The sequence below is a fragment of the Megascapheus bottae genome, chromosome 4, assembly GCF_031878675.1.
Source record: "Megascapheus bottae isolate mThoBot1 chromosome 4, mThoBot2.hap1, whole genome shotgun sequence".
Classification (NCBI taxonomy): domain Eukaryota; kingdom Metazoa; phylum Chordata; class Mammalia; order Rodentia; family Geomyidae; genus Megascapheus; species Megascapheus bottae.
This window is the reverse complement of record NC_143512.1, coordinates 31,727,904-31,747,400: the sequence shown is the minus strand read 5'-3', so window position 1 is coordinate 31,747,400 and position 19,497 is coordinate 31,727,904. Positions and strand designations below refer to the sequence as shown.

The 19,497-nt window shown below is 36.5% G+C and overlaps 1 long non-coding RNA gene across 1 annotated transcript in view; it reads right to left on the bottom strand.

Annotated features, from left to right (window-relative positions):
• Positions 1 to 2,041: 2,041 nt before the first annotated feature.
• Positions 2,042 to 19,497, bottom strand: part of LOC150064235 (uncharacterized) — a 29,427-nt gene continuing 11,971 nt past the window's right edge. Inside the window, exon 2 of the long non-coding RNA XR_016535138.1 lies at positions 2,042 to 2,383. This is a non-coding gene — a long non-coding RNA (uncharacterized LOC150064235). The remainder of the gene's footprint in view (positions 2,384 to 19,497) is intronic.

The following is a 19,497-nucleotide window of genomic DNA, read 5'->3' as shown; positions in this document are numbered from 1 at the left end:
CAAAAAATGAATTAGAGATGAAAGCAGATTTTTGTCAAATGTCTTCTTAGTATCTGTAGGCATGATCAGATCATTCTAGGCCTTAAAACTATATAAAATTTCTTGTGTTTACCTAAATCCTAAACCTGTAATATTTGAAATAAAATATGAAAATAAATAATTTAATAAAATATTTCAATAAAATATTTACATTAGAAGGGAAATCTCCTCTGCCTTCTTTTGTTCATTTTGTTTGTTTTTTTTCTAAGACCTTCACTATGTCTTTGTAATATCTAGTGGTTTTTTGTTTCTTGTAATTAAACCTGTAATTTTAATTTTTTTCCTTTGATTTCAGTCCTGAATTCTATTAATTCCTTTTTTAAAAAATTTCTCACATTGTCAACATTTCTGAGTTACTATATATTTCATGTTTTTTTGTAGCTGTGACTAATATATTTACATATGCATTATCTCTTTTGTTCTTTATAGATACAGAAGATGTAATTATATAGTATATATCTATGTGTGTATGTATATGTGGAAAGAGCCCTTTTCATTATAAAATCATTCTTTGCCTGTAATCCTAACTACTCAGGAAGCTGAGATCTGAGGATCAAGGTTCAAAGCCAGCCTGGTCACAAAAGGACCTAAGACTCTTATCTCCTCTAGAAAATGGGAAATGGGACTTGGCTCAAGGATAGGGTTGTAGCCTTGAGCTGAAGAAATCAGGGACAGTGCTGAGGCTGAGTTCAAGCCCCATGGCCCACAATAATAATAATAAATAATAATAATAATAATAATAAGCATTGTTTGCAACTTTTTCTGACTACAGCATTGGAGTAGAGGCTTTTTTTCCATTGCTGAATCATTGTTTCATGGATATCAGCTTGGATGGGTGTTTCTATGTGTTTACAGTTAGTTAAATATGCATTTTCATTTCTAGTATCAAGGAAATCAGCTGGATGGGAGGAGAGAAATCCAGATTGTGTCTGATTCTCTTCATTGTTCTATCATGGTACTGGAAGCAGGTGAATTACTAGGGACATTAATCTCATTTTCATATGGAGAAGGAAGCCTCCATGTGTCAATCGCCTCCCAAAGACCACTCTTCCAATCCTTCCAGTTGAGGATGGAGCATTCATGTGGATTTGGGATAAAGCAGAAACATTCAGAGGATGGTTTTTCTCGCTTTTTGCTCAATGGGTCTTACTGTGCCTGGTTTGTTTTCACTCATGCTCCTGACCCCAGTGTGCAGGGGTTTTCCTTGCACAAACTAATTCTCCAACTCATTAGACACCCTCAATTAAATGTTCTACAATTACACTGTGTTCTGATGCCAACTACTCAGTGTTGGCACAGGTGTCACATTTACAAGATCTCATCCCACATGATGCCCCACATTTCAGAAATTATAGTTCAGCCAGATGCTAATGGTTCCCAGAATTCAGAGAATCACAGTGCTCACGTTGGACAGTTTATCATAAAGGATGAAAACAGAATAGCCAAATGGAAGGGAGGCCCAGGGCAGGATAAGCTGTAGTGTGGGTACTGCATGGAACTTCCATGCCCTCTCTGGGCCATCAACTGTGGCAGCACCTCAGTGTTCCGAACAACATGGAGGCTCTCGTGTTCTGCCATTCACAGGATTCCAAGGAGATTTCATTTTGTTACTATGATTGATCAAATTACTGCTCATTAGCAGTAATTTGACTTTCAACTTTCAGCTGCTTGCCTCTCCCCAGAAATTCTTTTTTCTTTTTTCTTTATTCTTTTTATTGTCAGGTTAATGTATAGAGGGCTTACAGTTATATTTGTCAGGCAGTAATTGCATTACTTCTCACACACTGATACCCCTTCTCATGTTTTTGTCCCCATTTTCCTCCCCTCTCTCCCTCCCAATCATCTTGTTTCTCCCACCACCACCAGATTAATTCTTTAAGTGGGAATTTCCAGTCCTCTACTCACAATCTTGACCTTTCTGGTGATAAAAACTGAGCTACCAGGCACACTTGTGGCTATAAAAGAAATCCATATCATTTTAGCAAATCCAAAGGAACTAGGACAATGTATACATATATATTTTCTTAGTCTCAGTTCTGCACACATGACTTCTCACTCAGACCACTGCAGGAAGAAATCTAAATATCTCCTGATACTTTTGGTCTTCTTTTGCTGCTAGGAAATCTCTCAGTTCACTCCCCTCTGGCCTGCTACCTTGAAGTGCTCTTTACATCTCAGGCACTTATGGTGCTTCAGTTCTTCAATCATAGTTCATGTACTTTGTGGACTTTTCTTGGTTGAGAGGAGTTATACTTTTAGTTACTGTTTCTGGTGGTGGTGGTGGTGGTGGTGGTGGTGATGGTGGTGATGGTTGCTGCTGGAACCCATACTTCTTCCATTAGCCCTGAAATCAATTAATTCCATGTTATTATCTGTTATTGGTTGTTCTTACTTTCTATTACTCAGGAGCCTTCATTATAGGTGTCTGGAAGACTGTAGGTAATGAGAAGCTCCTTCAAGTAGAAGGAGCTGCCTGAAGCTAGACAGCCTGCTAAAAATTTGTGCTAGACTTAGAGCTGAAAATAATGTATGCCAACAAGGGGCACACCAGATACTTGCAAGGAGATAGTAAGACCCCAGTCTCAGCCAGTAAGTTTAATAGGCTGTACTGCCACTATTCAGAGAGAAAGCATAGGAAAAGAAAAAAATCTTATGGTTTGAGGCTAGCTCCAGGCAAAAGTTCAAGAACCTATCTGAAAAAAATAATCTAGATTTGAGGGGCATGATTCAAGTGGTACAGTGCTTACATAGCAAGTACAAAATATTTACAAATCCTAGTAGTGAAAAAATAAGTTAAGCAGGTAGAGGGGCCTTATAGTTGGAGGAGGAAAGAAAAGGAGTAAGCTGCCCAGGAAAAAAAAAAGATTACTCCTTTAAATCCTTCTTTCTCTGGGGAGTTATAGGTTCAATTTTTGGACATTCCTACACATTTATCTCATCTCTTCATTTCTTTTTCTCTAATCCTACCCAAGCAGTCTCCTTCTGTTTGTTGACAACTTGGGTTTTAAAGTTAGTACTACCACCAGGCATTCCTGCTAATGGAAGAAGTCCAAATTCTATTTGGCCATGAATACAGTTACACCCACAGAAGTGTATTTTTGCTCCCAGCTTCAGTCTTCTTTTTGCAAGGTAGATAATTTATACAGAGTTAGAAAAAGATTGTTTGGGGGCAAATGACACAATAGACTTGCCACAGATAGACACAGCCTCCATATCTGAGACCAAGACAATGAGGAGCTCTCTTTCCAATTTTCTCTACAGAGTCCATTCTAATTCAAATGGGGTTGATATTTCTTTACCACTTACTAGCAGAGGAAGGGCATTATAAAGACACTTAAAATACATTCAAACACACTGATGACAGGCACTTTATGGGTATTACATGATGCTGTCACTGAAACTTCCTTCTCATTCTCCCTATTTATATGTTGCACTCTTTTCTTTCAGCAAGCATAACCATACAGTGAATCCATTGTCTGTACATAAAAAATTTACTGAATAGGCCCTTATGAATTCCTTCAGGAGCTTCACTCATAGTTACTGATGTTCATCAAATAGATGAGAGTACTAATGTCACCTATTTGGGTTTTTTTTAATGTCTGCTGCTCTAGTTGCAAATTAGTCTCTCAGATGTTACAAACAGCTGTCAAAAAGGACACTATACTCAAACATATATTTTGAATTCAGAGGACACAAAATTATGTAACAGTCACTCCAGCAGCAAATACAATAGTTACTATAGCTCGAGTTTGTTGGCCAATGTCAATCAGACATTGTGAACACTGTATGTGAGAATAATTCAGGAATGGGTGACCACTGTGTGACACACATGATTTCAAGGACTCCCAGTAATTCCTCTTTTATCCTAAATCATCATAAATCTGAGAGGACCCCAGTCCTTAAATAGAAGACTTACAAGTTATCTGAGGCTTAACCACCATCATGAGGGGCGTGAATTTAGGAATGAGAAGCTGGGGAACAAGACAACATTCAAAGTAAAGAGAGACAAGATGTATGAAGGGAGCTGCATATGGAAGCCCTTGCTTCTCAGGAACGTAAACCATAAAAATTCAAATAATTGGGCTGGGAGTTTGACCTAGTGATAAAGTGCTTGCCTAGCATGCACGAAGACCCGGGTTCGATTCCTCGGTACCACATACATAGAAAAAAGCTGGAAGTGGTTCTGTGGCTCAAGTGGTAGAGCACTAGACTTGAGAAACATCCAAGGACAGTGCTCAGGCCCTGAGTCCAAGGCCCATGACTGGCAAAAAAAAAATTCAAATAATCAGTTTAAAGGTTTCTTTAAGAATTTTAAGTTGGGCCTGGAGTTTGGCCTAGTGATGGAGTGCTTGCCTAACATTCACAAAGACACAGGTTCAATTCCTTAGTACCATATACAAGGAAAAAAGGCAGAAGGGGTGCTGAGGCTCAAGTCGCAAAGCTCTAGCCTTGAGAAAGTCCAAGGACAGTGCTCAGGCCCCAAGCTCAAGCCCAGGAGTGGAAAAAAATTATTTCCCTTTCTATGTATCCACAACTTGAACCTTGTAAGAACCCCCTAATAAAGCAAATATATCTTCTTTGAAAATGGACACCTTTTGTTTAACTTGAAAAGGGATTGTGTTGATGTTTTACTACTGTTCTTTTTCCTCGTTTTCTTTCAATTTTGTTTTATTCTCTTTTAAAACAGAAAAAGGGACAGTAAAATATTTTGCTAGGAATCACACATAGGAGAAAGAAACTAAATGTTTGCATTTTTTATTTTTGCCAGTCCTGGGCTTGAGCTCAGGGTCTGAGCACTGTCCTTGGACTTTTTCAAGGCTAGAGCTCTACCACTTGAGCCTCAGCATCATTTCTGGCTTTTTTTTCTATGCATGTGGTACCGAGGAATTGAACCCAGGTCTTTGTGCATGGTATGCTAGCACTCTACCACTAGGCCAAACTCCCAGCCCAAATGTTTGCATTTTTGGACCTGATTTTCCAACTTACTCATTTAACTCCTAACCATTTTGATTTCCTAATATGTAAATTGGTTATAACACCATCCCTTCCCCCATAACAGAGGCACTCCCTTGTATAGGATAAGGTGTATAAAACTCTGAAAAACTGGGACATTGTGCTGGGACTATTTGCTGTAAATCAGAATTTTCTAATATTTAGACCGTCCATGTTAGTCTCCTTCTGTCCATAAAATGTTATCATGCACAAACTTGCAAACAAATATTTGCATTTGTTTATGCAGTTGTTCTCTGCCCCTTCCATAAGGGAATGTATTCATCTCTTCCCAGCGTCTGGCAAGAGTATCTGTCCATCCTGTGTGGCCAGAGGGAAAGAGTAAATAGAAAATAAGTCAGTCATCCACTTGACATTGCCCTCTTCTGGTTCTGTTATCCAGTGATGAGAAGCCATAAAAGTATACTTACATAGGAAGTACAGAGATACTAAAAAAGAAGGAAAAACAAAAACCTGAGCAACCATAATACATTTTTCATCTGAGGAACTTTTCTGCAGTCTGTGTTTTAAGAAGGCATTTTTGTTGAGGAGTTTTTTTATTATTATTTTGTAGATTTCCCACTATGTAACCATTGGGTGATATAACCTGCATCTCTATAAATTATATACCATGTGTCAGAATCAAATGTTCTTAAAATATTATCAAATGTTGCCAAATTTATTTCGCACACTCCTTCCTTAATTCTGTTATATAGTAATTGATACACAGCCCACAAAACATCTAAAAATACATGTACGGCAAAACAAGTACTTGCAATTTCTTTCTACTCCTTGGTAAATGTGGACCACAGAAACCCATGTAGAATTCATAACTGAAAGTCAAGAAGTGAAGGGAAGGAAAGGTAAAACAGCAGTCCCTAGTGTTTAGTTCTTCTCTCACTAATTACCAATCTGCACATAGTTCAAAGAGTGACAATCATCCCTTGTGTTCCCAGTGATTTGGAAGTGATTTTTTTCCCTCTGGGTCAAGAAATTGCTTTCCATTTGGATTTACCAACTATGAAAAACAATGAATGATGTGTTCAGACACACTGTTATTTACCTACCTCATCTCCAGTTCCCTCCCTTCCATTAGAGTTATAAATTTCAGGTATCCAGGCCTCTTCTCTTTGACTCAAGGGAAATAACCTGATTCTTCACCCTCTCTTAACTCTATCGCTCCACTGAGAAAACAGAAATGTTTGTCCAGGTAAGTTATGCCCTAAGTTACCCCAGGCAGATGGAAGGCAACCATCTCTGTGCTAAAGGTAGAGAATCTAGTTCTCTACTGTTAAATGTAAATAGGAAATTCACATGATGTCACTCACATGTAGAGTTTCAAAAAGTCAATCTTACAGAAGTAGAGGACAGAAATATGTCTAAAGGCTTGGACAGAGGAATGATTAGGAAAAAGAAGAAGATGATCAAATATATGTATGTCTGTATACATGAATATATATAAATGTGTATACATACATATTTACATATGTATATGTGTATGTGTGTATATATATGTATGTGTATATGAAGAAACCAGGAACTGGTCACTCACACTTACAATCCTAGCTAAACAGGAGGCCTAGATCTGAGGATTGCAATTTAAAGCCAATCCATACAGAAAAGTCTCATGAAATTCTTATCTCTGATAACTACTCAAAACCCAAAGTACCAAATAGACAAGAAGAATAGTTTAGTGATGTATTGTAGAGAATGGTGACTATACCAATATTGGGTTCTATATTTAATATTACAAAAAGTATGGGAGTATAAAATACAATTTTAAGTATTTTCAAAAATGATAAGCATGATAAGTGATTGATGCTAATTATCTAGATATAATTCTTTCACAATGAAAATATTTATTAAAATATCACATGGTACCCCAGTAAAGGTATATAACTATTATTCATCAATTAGAAACAAAAGAATTTTTTTGGTGGTAATGGGGCTTGAACTCTGGGCCTAGGCATTGTCCCCGATCTCTTCAGCTCAAGGCTACCACTCTACCACTTGAGCCACAGTGCCACTTCCCAAAAGAAAACAATTTTTAAAAGAAAGAGTAGGGTTAAATTTAGAGAGAGATCTCAGAGCAGTTATGGTCCTAATGGTAACTCCAGGGGGAAACAAAGATGAAGCTGATACTGGATGTGACAGAACCAAAGGCAGTTTTCATGGGTCCTTTCTTATGGTTTGAGTATAAAGTGTCTCCAAAAGACTCATGTTTTAAAAGCCTGATTCCCCAGGTGGTGATGTTATTCAGAAGTGATTGGATTGTGAGGGTGCTAACCTCACCAATAAATTGATCCCTTAATGAGCTCATAGTTGAATAAACTATTAAGAAAGAAGGCCTGGTTGAAAGAAATAGGTAGATCACTGGAGCCATAATTACAAAAGATAGAACCTGTTCTACAGATATTCATGTCTCTCTGGTTCCTGGCTCCCATTAGAGGAGAAATTCCTATGCTCCTCTGTCATGATGTTTCCTTCTTGCCACAGGCCTAAAAGTAATACATGTAGCTGAACATGGACTCAAATTTCCAAAGTCATGGGCCAAAATAGACATCCCTAACCTGAGCTTGTTTCCCTCAGTTATTTAGTCAAACGATGAAAAGCTGATACAAAAAGGTATTACACCAGCAATGGTGTGCCAAGAAACCAGCCTTATTACTAACCTGGTTATAAAATAAGTGCCATAGATATTTAATAAATTGATTATTTTTCTTTGTCATTATAGCCTCAAACCTTCTTAACTTGTTAAAAAGTAAGTTTCCTCAACAATTGGTTTTATGCTGTGAAATTTACTGAGTTACCCATTTGAGGCAGATATAAACAAATTTGTGTGTGTGTGTGTGTGTGTGTGTGTGTGTGTAGTTGTACATTCATTCATGTCCATCTGTCTGGCCAAGTTGTTATTACTCAAAAAGACAGTCAACAGTGACAAGGTGTCATGAATCTCTTTATGAAGGTATCAGTTTTCATAATTATTTCATAAGAAATAGAACATCAGTTTGTATCCATTCTGAAATGGGGATATACCTCAATAGTGTAGATTCAATACCTAACATCAAAAAAAAAAGGATAAGGAATAAGCTTACTGTTTATCTTCCAGAAGGATCTGCACCACTCTTTTTTTCCTGATCTGGCTGCTGGATCCCACTGACCTTCCATGACGCCATTGTACTTCCTCTTTCCTTGACAAACACTTTTTGATGCATGAAAAATAGTCTAGAAGCTCTTCCTTTCTGTTCCCTAGAATTTATAGTTTATTAGAATCCCAGGTTTTTAACTATGTTTTTATTTGTTTGTATTCTCCACTATGTAAATCCCCTTAAGTCTGAACACCTTATATATGTCTGTTTACCAGAGGGGCTCAATAAATATTTGTGTAATGAACTCAGGCCCAGAAAGACAGTTTCCATGTAAAAATAACCATTCTATTAAAAAATTATTAAATTATTTGATTAAATTATCCAATTAATATTTCAAAAAAACAATTTCCAAAAAGACTTAGTTAAATATTGGACATCTGTAAGTACATGTGTCAGTATTTTTGTGGATTTGTATTAGGGTTGTAACTCAGGGTATGGCATTCTACCATCTTTGTACTGATTAACTGGATATGAGTCTCATAGACTCTTTCCACATGCTACTTTTGAATGAGGATTCTCAGAGCTCAGCCTCCTGAGTAGCCAGAATTACAGGTATGAGCTACTATGCCCCAGTTTATATTTCAAATATTTCAAGAAAGTTTTTCATGTAAGAAAACCATGTCAAGAAAGTATAAATAAGATATATTTTTAAAACTATAGAAGAAAAATATGGACTTATATTAGGCCCAGTGCTTTTGTTGTACTGAAGTTTACCATCTATTCCTTAATGCAAAAAAAAGACAACTGAAAGAGTGCCTTCTATCTTCTTTATAATTACTTGCTATTGAAAAGTGCTTAAACAAGATGAGAGGAGGGGTTGGAGGAGGAAAATGGGGACAAAAACTTGAGAAAGGGTAGCAATGTTTGTGAAGTAATGCACCTTCTATCTAGCAAATATAATGTAACCCTTCTATTAATCATATTAAAAATATATTTTGAAATCAGATATATTTGTATTTGGTTATTTGAAATTGGACAGGGAACGGGGGAAAACAAGATAGGTGTGGGGGGGAGGGAAATGGGGACCAAGACATGTGAAATGGTATCAATGTATGGGAATTAATGCACCATCTATCTGGCAAATATCATGTAACCCTTCTATTAATTACAATAAAAAATATATGAAAAAAAAGAATTTAGTCATTCTCACAGTTTTACACTGATCATAAAACCAGAGATTCATCCTTTGAAGTAAATATATCCTACTCAGCAATGGCCATTATATATATGTATAAATGTATGTATTTGTATATATATATATATATGACTTTTAATACTATTACCATTTAAACTTTAATCACTATGTACATTACTCTGGATTCCTACCATTTGAGGCATCTATTCCTATTTATAATAGAATTCTTAAAAATCATTGTGTTATACCATAATTTTTGCCAAAATCCTGGTTACAGCAATTTAAGCATCTCTACAACCTGAAAGTCTCTTCAAAGCACTTTTCTAATATGGAACCTTTTTAAAATAGAATTTTTTTCATGCCATTAGAAAATGTCAAGATTTTAATAATATAAATTGTAACAGAAGGCTTTCATTTTGCCTAATTAGAGCACAGGAAATTTTGTTTTCTTTTTCAAGTAATATTTTTATTCATGAACACCAACACCCCAAAGAGGCAATAAAGGGTGTGAAGAGCAGATTTCAGGAAAGATAAAGCACAAGAGTTACACTTTATTTCCAGCATGTTCCCTATTGGTTTTTATTTCATTCCTATTTCCATTTATTTCTACTTGTCTAGTGATAACAAGATTCTATCACTTTACTTCTGCTGAAAGATAATTTCAGCTGCATATCTCAATGTGACAGAAAATGTAAAAGAGAAGTAAAGGTTATCCTAACAAATGACTCCCTAAATACAATTTATTACAAGCAACCACTCAAACAATGCAAGCTGAGATTTTATTGAAAGTCCCTATTCTCACCCACGAAGATGTGTTCAAATCTATTGTGAGCTTGGCACTGGTGGCTCATACCTATAATCTATAATTTATTCAGAAGGCTGAGATCTGAGAACAAGACAGTCCAGGCAAGACATATCTGAGGGTCTTACCTCCATTTAATCAACAAAAAGCTAGATAGAGGTAGAGGTATAGCTCAAATGGTAGAATGCCAGCAGCCATAAGCAAAAAAGTCAAGTGAGCTTGTGAGAACCTAAGGTCAAGACCCAGTAGCAGCATAATTGCAAAACAAAACAACAAAAACAAACCCTATTTATTATGCTGCCTTAGTGGAGGTTAGAAGTCAAGTGTAATTCATAATGACAGATCTTCATCTTATCTTATGACGCAGGGCCTTAGCTCCTACCAATAGTAAGAGTAAGAAAGGTCCAAGAGCATTCGTGAATAGGGGTAATCTAGTAAAACTGTGGGCTCCTTCAAACATCTCATAACTACCAGGAATAGTTTCAGTTCAACTTTATTGAGCATATACCTGCTTAAATCAGAACTCGCTTTTTTTGAGAGTTTTTTGATAGGCTGATTTAATTTTGGTTGAGGAGAGGAATGGTTACCCATTCTCTATACAACTCTATATGCTACCCATTGTTTGCTCCGTGTTTACCAATACCTACACAGTGAAAGTTCTTGTATGCCGCCTTCAGTTGCCTCAAAATAGATTATAGCCATCAAACTTATACTGTAGTTCTCTTTCCCCTTTTCTCCATAACTAAACCACTTAACACAAAATTGCCAAGACTATTATGAAATTGCATACTGTATGATTATCATTATGTATTCTATTTTAGAAAAGGTGAATAGAAGAGAACGTCAAAAGCAGCAAATAGATTATTCCTATATAACATAGTAGAAAGGCCATCAAACCTCAACAAGAACAAACTGCTCACCTCATGAAAGTAAGTTCCAAGAATGATGTCATTTGGGCCTAAATGTCTATGAAACCACATTTCACACAGTAGTACATGGACAGACCAAAAACAGTCATGTAAAGGGAAACGGTTGGAAAAATTAAAAACCTGACCTTTCCAAGGGACAAAGGTAAAATTTGATCACAATCAGAGATTAGAGAGGAAACAAATTGAGCAAAACAGGAAAAAATCTTAAGACATCATCACTTCTGTGGGAGATGAATGGAATGCAAGTTGATGGTAAAGTGGAACGTAAAGAATTCATCTTAAAAAATAAGCAATGCCATGTGTGATTGTCATTCTTAATATACTATGTTATTTCTCATCTCTTGTTGTCCCTTGGTTATTCTCATATTGTTACAGTATCTTACCTTGTTATCTGGTAAATTGTATATACAATTATTTGTTTATTTGAAATAGGAAAGGGAAGGGGAAAACAAGATGGGGGGAGGGAAATGGGGACAAAAACATAAGAAGGGTTATCAATGTTCGTGAAGTAATGCACTTTCTAATTGGCAAATATAACTGTAATCTTTCTATTAATTGCAATAAAAAATAAGCAATGCCAAGCTCAAACATGGAAAGATCAATAAATGGAAATTAATGTGATTGAAAGTAGAAATTAAATACTCAATTCAAGTTTTGGACACTCAAGTCATATACTTGTATGAAATATCTGTTCAGCAACTGAGCCAGAACAATGGAGACAAAGCACTTCACCTCAGTGCCCCTTCAAGAGTGGAAAGGAGTCTGAGAATCATGCCTCCCCACGCTTCCTAAGACATTAATGTCAAAACCTAATATTGATATTAAATAAATCACCAAATCTTTGCTAAAGTCTGTAATATGTTACTAGAAATAATTCTCTAAAAATGTGTGGATAAATCTGAATACTCATAATAGTGTGCTGTGAGTAGTACTCTAAGCACTTTTTTCTCTTTTTGATTTTTCAATATCCAGCAGTGTGTAATTATATAATGTCAACCTGTTATGTTTGAAAATAATACCCCCACAGGGGTTGGCTTATATCACAAGATCTTTGAATACAAATGTAGTTACAAGAATTTTCCTTTTGATTATACCTATGTTGAGGTAGTTTGTTGCTATAGGTTGTGGTAATAATATTTCAAATTCTATAGCTCTTTTATCCCAGAATTTAGTGAGATGTCACTAAAAATAGGAGAGCTAAAATTCAACAACTAAAAAGGCTGAAGTTGTGGCTTTCTTTACTTATAATGGAGCATTTTAAGAGTATGATTTTTTTTACTGTTTTTTCAATGTTTTCTTTGCTAACACAGAGGATTATACTAATATATATGCAGAAACAATCACAAGAAACCATCCAATTGCATAGTGGACTGAAAAAAAATACATATCAAAAAGCAAACAGTAAAGATTATTTTGAATTATAATGAAAATATATTACATTTTAAAAGATGACAGAAATTAGCTTCTTTTTGAATTGCTTCCTTGGGATGTAACTACACTTATCTTTGCAAAAAACAGGCTATTCCCAAGTGTTGCAGAGCTTACCAGTTGGAACTGAATCAATATCCAAACCGTGATATACAAAGTCAGTCCATCTTCAGACCAAAGGGTAGGCCAAGAAGAAGGAAAGCCTTGTTTTGCCTTTGTTTCTGTTTCTGTTTTTGCTATGGATCACAAGGCTTTGCAGTACTTGTTTGGCAGGTACTCTACCACTTGAGCCACACCTCCTGGCCTACATGAATAATCCTACTATTTATGCTTCTTACTGTACCTTATATGACAGAAATGTACCCCAGCATGCCCATCTTTTAGTAATGAATTGTGATCTGATAAACATTTTGCCCAGGTTAGCCTCAAGCAGTGATGCCCCCAATCTTAAGAAGAGGATTATATTCATGAGCCAGCCCTGCTGCTCTGAGGAAGTACTTTTAAATAGAACAGAAAGTAATATGATCTAATTTGTCAGGACATAAATGATATAATAAAGATTTTAGCCAAGGTAGAATTATAATGAAAAGTATGTTAGTATATTATTTTAAGGAGAATATGTTATGATTATTTAATGCCATTGTCTACACGTCAGAGGTCGATCATATATGCTCATATCACCTTACTTGCCAACCTAAAACTTCTCACATAACAACACAAGCTGATTTGTACTTTTTACAGATTGTTTTGTTTTATTGATATGCTCAAATGGCAGAAAACTCAAAAGATGTCAGAATAATTAAATCTTTAGTTCATGTTCGCAATGCATTACTTATGCATGTCATGAGTACTTATTTAAAGGACCTACTGTAGACCATGAATTGAAATAGGCCTAGAGTGAAAACTCAAAAGCAGTTCCAGCCTTCCCAATCAGATGTGATTAAGACAGATAACACAAGTGCAAACACTTCCAGGGCCATGCACAACAATGAAAGAACTATAAAAGTATTTAACAGGATGGATGGGGAGAAGCTCTATGTAAAATAAAGTCTGACATAAGGCCATATAGTATGATGCTAAATGAAAGGACCTCCAGCATATAGAAACAAAAGCCATATAATGAGTGATCGTTGTCCTTAATGTACTATGTTATCTCTCATCTCTTTTGCTGTCCCTTGGTTATCTCTTATTGTTACAGTATTTCACCTTGGTATCTGATATATTGTATACATGCTTATTTGGTTATTTGAAATAGGATAGGAAATGGGGGAAAACAAGATGAGGGGTGGGGGTGAGGGGAGGGAAATGGGGACCAAGGCATGAGAAAGGGTATCAATGTTTGTGAAGTAATGCACCTTCTATCTGGTGAATATAATTTAACCCTTCTATTAATTACAATAAAAATATATGGAAAAAAGAACAAATAAAAGTACATCATATGCCAACTTAAAAAAAAATAAAATCTCACCGAGAGTTTAGCCTAGTGGTAGAGTGCTTGCCTAGCATTCTCGAAGACCCGGGTTCGATTACTCGGTACCACATACATAGAAAAAAGCTGGAAGTGATGCTGAGGCTCAAGTGGTAGAGTGCTAAGCCTTGAAAAAGGCCAAGGACAGTGCTCAGGCCCTGAGCTCAAGCCTAGGACTGGCTAAATAAATAAAATAAAATAAAATAAAATCTGAAGAAGTTCTTTTCTTCCCTCAAGCAAGACTAGTGTGTTTGTGGATCTGCAACTGAAGAATACTATGAAAAATTTCAGATGGGTCCAGTAGGTCTCTTTTGCACATTCAGCACCATAAAGACAAGAACTATATTGATTTCTTTGGCTCACTGACAAGTCATCCTGGAATATGGTACACTGTAGTCACCCAACAAATAGTTATTGGAATAATGTAGCTAAAAGATAGATAACTAAGAGAGCATTATCATAAAATGACTTTACAGAAGTGGGCGAAGGGGCAGAATCATCAGGGCCTTACAGAAAATGTTAGGAATGTTGAATTGTATTCTAAGGAAAATATGAAATCATTTAAACTTCTATGCATGGAAATACCATAGACAGAAGATTTTTCTGTCATATTTCATTAACTCTACAAGTGCCATCAATTGTAAGATGTGCAATTATATACAAAAATATACTTAATAAAATTTAAAATTGATTATATGATGTATCCTGATGTTAGAGATAATGAAATGTTAAAATGAAGTGTACAGGAGAGTTTGGAAAACATAAATGTATATGCAAAGAAAATAACTAGAAAGTGAGAAAGTAAAAAATGACTGGCCAGAAAGCAATTGCCAAAGCTACCTCAGGGACTCGGTCTGGTGCAGAAGTACAAGACAATGCTGGAGTGACAGAAGGGAAGAAAATGGATGGAAATGAGACCAATCCAGGAAGAGCTGGTAAAATTGTCCCTGCTGCCTTAGTCAGAGTGGGAGTCAGAACAATAGCTAAAGGTGGTATTGGTCATTAAGTTGGAAGCATTAGTTAGAAGCTTTGAAGATGAACCTGGCCAAAGGTATGTTTGTAATTCATCAATGTACAGATGGGAAATGACATTGCAGAAAGCAAACAAGATTTTTATTTTCCTCTAGGGCAGCAGTTTTTAAGATGGGAGTATTAGTCTCACTGTATTGATGAAATTGATGAAGCTACATTTGAGATAGAAACAAAACCAATCAAACTTGAAGTAGTACAGAGGGGACATTCGACAGCAATGACATGATAGCAGGCATTAGAGAATACATGCCACACATTGGTGGCTTGCACCTGTAACCTAGGTACTCAAGAAGCTGAGATATGAAAATCATAATTTGAAGCCATCCCAGTGAAACTATGATCTCCAAGTAACCAGCAAAGGTGGAGCTATAGCTCCAGGTATAGAGCATTAATGCTTGAGCAAATAAAAAAAAAACAAGAAAAGAAAAAAAGACAGAAGGAAAGGAAGGAAAGAAGGAAGGAAGGAAGGAAGGAAGGAAGGAAGGAAGGAAGGAAGGAAGGAAGGAAGGAAGGAAGGAAAGAAGGAAGGAAGGAAGGAAGGAAGGAAGGAAGGAAGGAAGGAAGGAAGGAAGGAAGGAAGGAAGGAAAGGAGGGAGGGAGGGAGGGAGAGAGGGAGGGAGGAAGAGAGAAAGCAAGTGATCTAGCAAGCGAATGAGAGAGAGAGAGAGAGAGAGAGAGAGAGAGAGAGAGAGAGAGAGAGAGAGAGAGAGAGAGCAGAGAGACAGAGACAGACAGAGAGACAGAGACAGAGGAGGGGAGGGAGAGAGGATCTGACTTCATAGAGTAGAACACTCAGGACTCAAGGCCTCCATCTGAAACAGGAATAGTCACAGGCTTCTGGGGAGATCCTGGTGCTGTTAGCTTTATGGAAGAGGAAAATATTGCAGAAGAGTTTGTGAAAGAAGAGAATGAGTTCCGTTGTAGGCCTCTTTACCATGGACCATGACCTATGGGATGATCCAATGAAGATGACCATCAGGCAGGGCAGACATGTTTTTAAAGCTCTGAGCCATGTAGAAACATGTAATCTTAGAAGTAGTCCTGCCTCTTGTTCATTTGTTCAGGAAGAAGAGGGAGCATGACGCTGCAGGATATCTCAGGTTCTGTGGCTGGATAGACATGAATTTCAGCTTTGTCTCCATGGGTAATGACTGAGAGCTCCTGGAGCCCTTTGTTTCCTCATCAGTAAATTGAAGAAAATACTTAGCTTCTAAAGATGTTTCATAAATTAAATACAAAATGCCTAGTGCTTGGCAGGTGAAAGGACTTGGAAAAAAATTTATCTATGTGACTCCACTAATCAAATCTGGACCGATTTCATCCAGCATCCATAATAGTTTTTTTTTTCTTTTATAATCTATTTATCTGCTTCTGCTACGTAAGAGGTAGTAATCTGCTTGTACGTACCTATCTCCCCATGTCTTAGTCTAATCATCTGAATTACCAGATACAGTTTCTCAATTTTGCCGAGCTCCCTCTAGCACTGTGCTTTATATTAAACTCCAGATCCTTGAGTCTGGATTAAGATAGAAAGAACTCTGAACTGACAGGTTAACATAGAGCTTTTATCCAAACTGATCAAAGAAAAGGTATGCAGGAAACATATAAGGCAAAGGAAAGAAAAAGCTAAGTTTGAATGAAACTTTTTTGGGGGTCATGGGGATTGAACTCTAGGCCTCAGTGCTGTCCCTGAAATGTCTTCAGCTCAATGCTACCACCCTATCATGGGGGTGGATTTGTCCCTGAGCTCTTCAGCTCAAAGCTATCACCCTACTCCTTGAGCCACAGAGCCACTTCCAGTTTTCTCCTGGTTAATTAGAGACAAGAATCTCACGGACTTTTGTGCCTGGGCTGGATTTGAACCATGAACCTCAGATCTCAGCTTCCTGAGTAGCTAGGATTACAGTCAAGCCACCATACCCGGCTTGAATGAAACATTTCACCATAATGTATGATATTTGAAATAGAGTATTCATTTCTACAATAGACATAGTCAATTCCTCAAAATGATTTAAAAATCTCTTTTACTGGGCCGGAAGTTCGGCCTAGTGGTAGAGTGCTTGCCTAGCATGCACGAAGACCCCGGTTTGATTCCTTGGTACCACATACATAGAAAAGAGCTGGAAGTGGTCCTGTGGCTCAAGTGACAAATTACTAGCCTTGAGAAAAAAAAAGCCCAAGAACAGTGCTCAGGCCCTGAGTTCAAGCCCCAGGACTGACAAAAATCCAAAACAACAAAAAAAAAATCTCTTTTATTGCTACTTCTGGTGGGGAAGGGGGGATTTCATCAATATGTAAATGTCTCTTTCTATCCTTTGTAACTCTAATCTTGATATGCTTTGCCTCTCTTTTTTTAAATCGTTAAAAGCCTTGGAAAGAAAGGGTTTTTTTAAAAAAAACTTAATCTTGTTTACATTTCTATTTTCATCCACTTGGCTTTAACACCAATTTTAAAACTCTTTTTCAGAGTTGCTGTTGGAAGCTGCCCTTGTTACAGAATAGGTCAGTATAATTTATAATAGATATACATGTGCATTCTTCTGTGGTTTCTAAGTTTCCCTTGGCTGACTTGTTTTATAATATTCTTCATCCGGTGCTTTCTGCTAATTGATCACTTAATCAACTGGGATCTCACTAACTTCCCTTTTATTTATATGTTTCTTTTTCTCTTCTTGCCTGTATTCTAGTAGGACATCATATACTTTTTTCTTCCTTCTTAATTTTATAGGCCTTTCTACGGAATTACACTATTTGATTTCTCCCTTGAATAGACCATATTTCAGTTAATACATTTGTTTGCACTTGCATATCACCCAGCATATTTACTTATAGGTTTATAGACTAATTTTAGTTCCATATATGAGGGAAATCATTCATCTTTTGTTTCTCCAGGTTTGACTTGTTTCACTTAACACAACTTTTTTCCAGCATCAATTAAAAATTGATCAAATACCTCATTTGAAGACCTAAAACCATGAGATTATTACCATGAAACTACAACAGGAAAGAGTAAACGAAACATTAAGACTCCTTTCAATTGGATAGAGAAGGGGGGAATCAAAAAGAGCGGGCGGGGGGGAGGGAAATGGGACCATGTCATGAGAAAGGGTATCAATGTTTGTGAACTAATACACCTTCTATCTGGTGAATATAATGTAAGCCTTCTATTAATTACAATAAAAAATAAATTTTTAAAAAGAATGAAAAAAAGACTCCTTTCTACAGAAGCACAGCAAATCAAAGAGAGACTTGATAAATGAGAGTGCATCAAACTAAAAAGTTTCTGCACCATAAAGGGCATAGCCAACAAGCTAAAACAACAGCCTAGAGAATGGGAGGAGATTTTTGCCATCTATACATCAGAAAATGGTCTAATGTCCAGAATAGCTAATGTACAGAACTCAAAAGCTTATTTAACAAAAACCATACACTCAAAGAACCAATTAATGGACTAATGAGTTAAAGAGAGACTTCTGAAAAAGTGGAAATGACCAACAAACACATGAATAAATGCTCAACATCTTGGGACATAAAAGAAATACAAGTTAAAACAACATTGAGATTTCACTGCATCTTAATTAGAATGGCCTTTGCCAGACGATTAATCACAACAGATGCCCATGAGGATGTGGCCAAAAGGAAACCCTAATATACCAATGGTGGGAATGTAAACCACTCTGGAAAGTACTGTGGTGCTTCCTCAATATAGAAATACATTATAATCCAGCAATTCCATTCCTGGGCATTTATCCAAAAGATTACAAATCATGAAACAGCACAGTCATCAACACAACCATGTTCAGTTCAATGCTATTTACCATAGTCAAGATATGGAATCAACACAGAGGTGCCTCAATGGATTAATAGATCAAGAAATGTGGCATATATTTGCAGTGCAATTTTACTCATCCATTAGAATGAGTGATACTGGATCATTTTCAAAGAAATGAAAAGCATTTCTTTTTCAGTGGTAAAAATCCTGCTGCCAGAGACAGAATGACATGGCACTATTGGGGAAAATGTATGTGTGTGACATTCACAATAAACACCTCCATGTTACAATTAAAGTGCAGTAATAAAATATGGGGAAAACTTTAAGAAAAATGTAGAGAACAACTGAATACATAAGTCAGTCGAAGAGAAGGCAGAGCAGGTGAATGTTTCTGATTCAACAGAGTGATAGAAAGTTCCTGGGGAATAGAAATTCAGAAATTATGTCAAAAACTCATGTAGCCATTAAACAAAACAAATTTATTTTTATTCTTTTTAACTAGGCAATTTTGTGCAAAGGCTGAAAGGCCAATCAATTCATTTGACTGAGATCTAATTTATTCTCAATCAAACATCAGATGCTTCCACATTTTCTCAGCTTGCTAATTATCTGGATATTTTTCCTGTAAGTGTTCAGCAGATCTAAGCCATCCTGCCTCTTGAAAGTGGTAAGAAGTTTAAACAGAGGCTTTGCCTAAAAGTAGATTACAATTTAGAAGAGCAGCATGATTCATTATACTTCTTAGTGAGCAAAA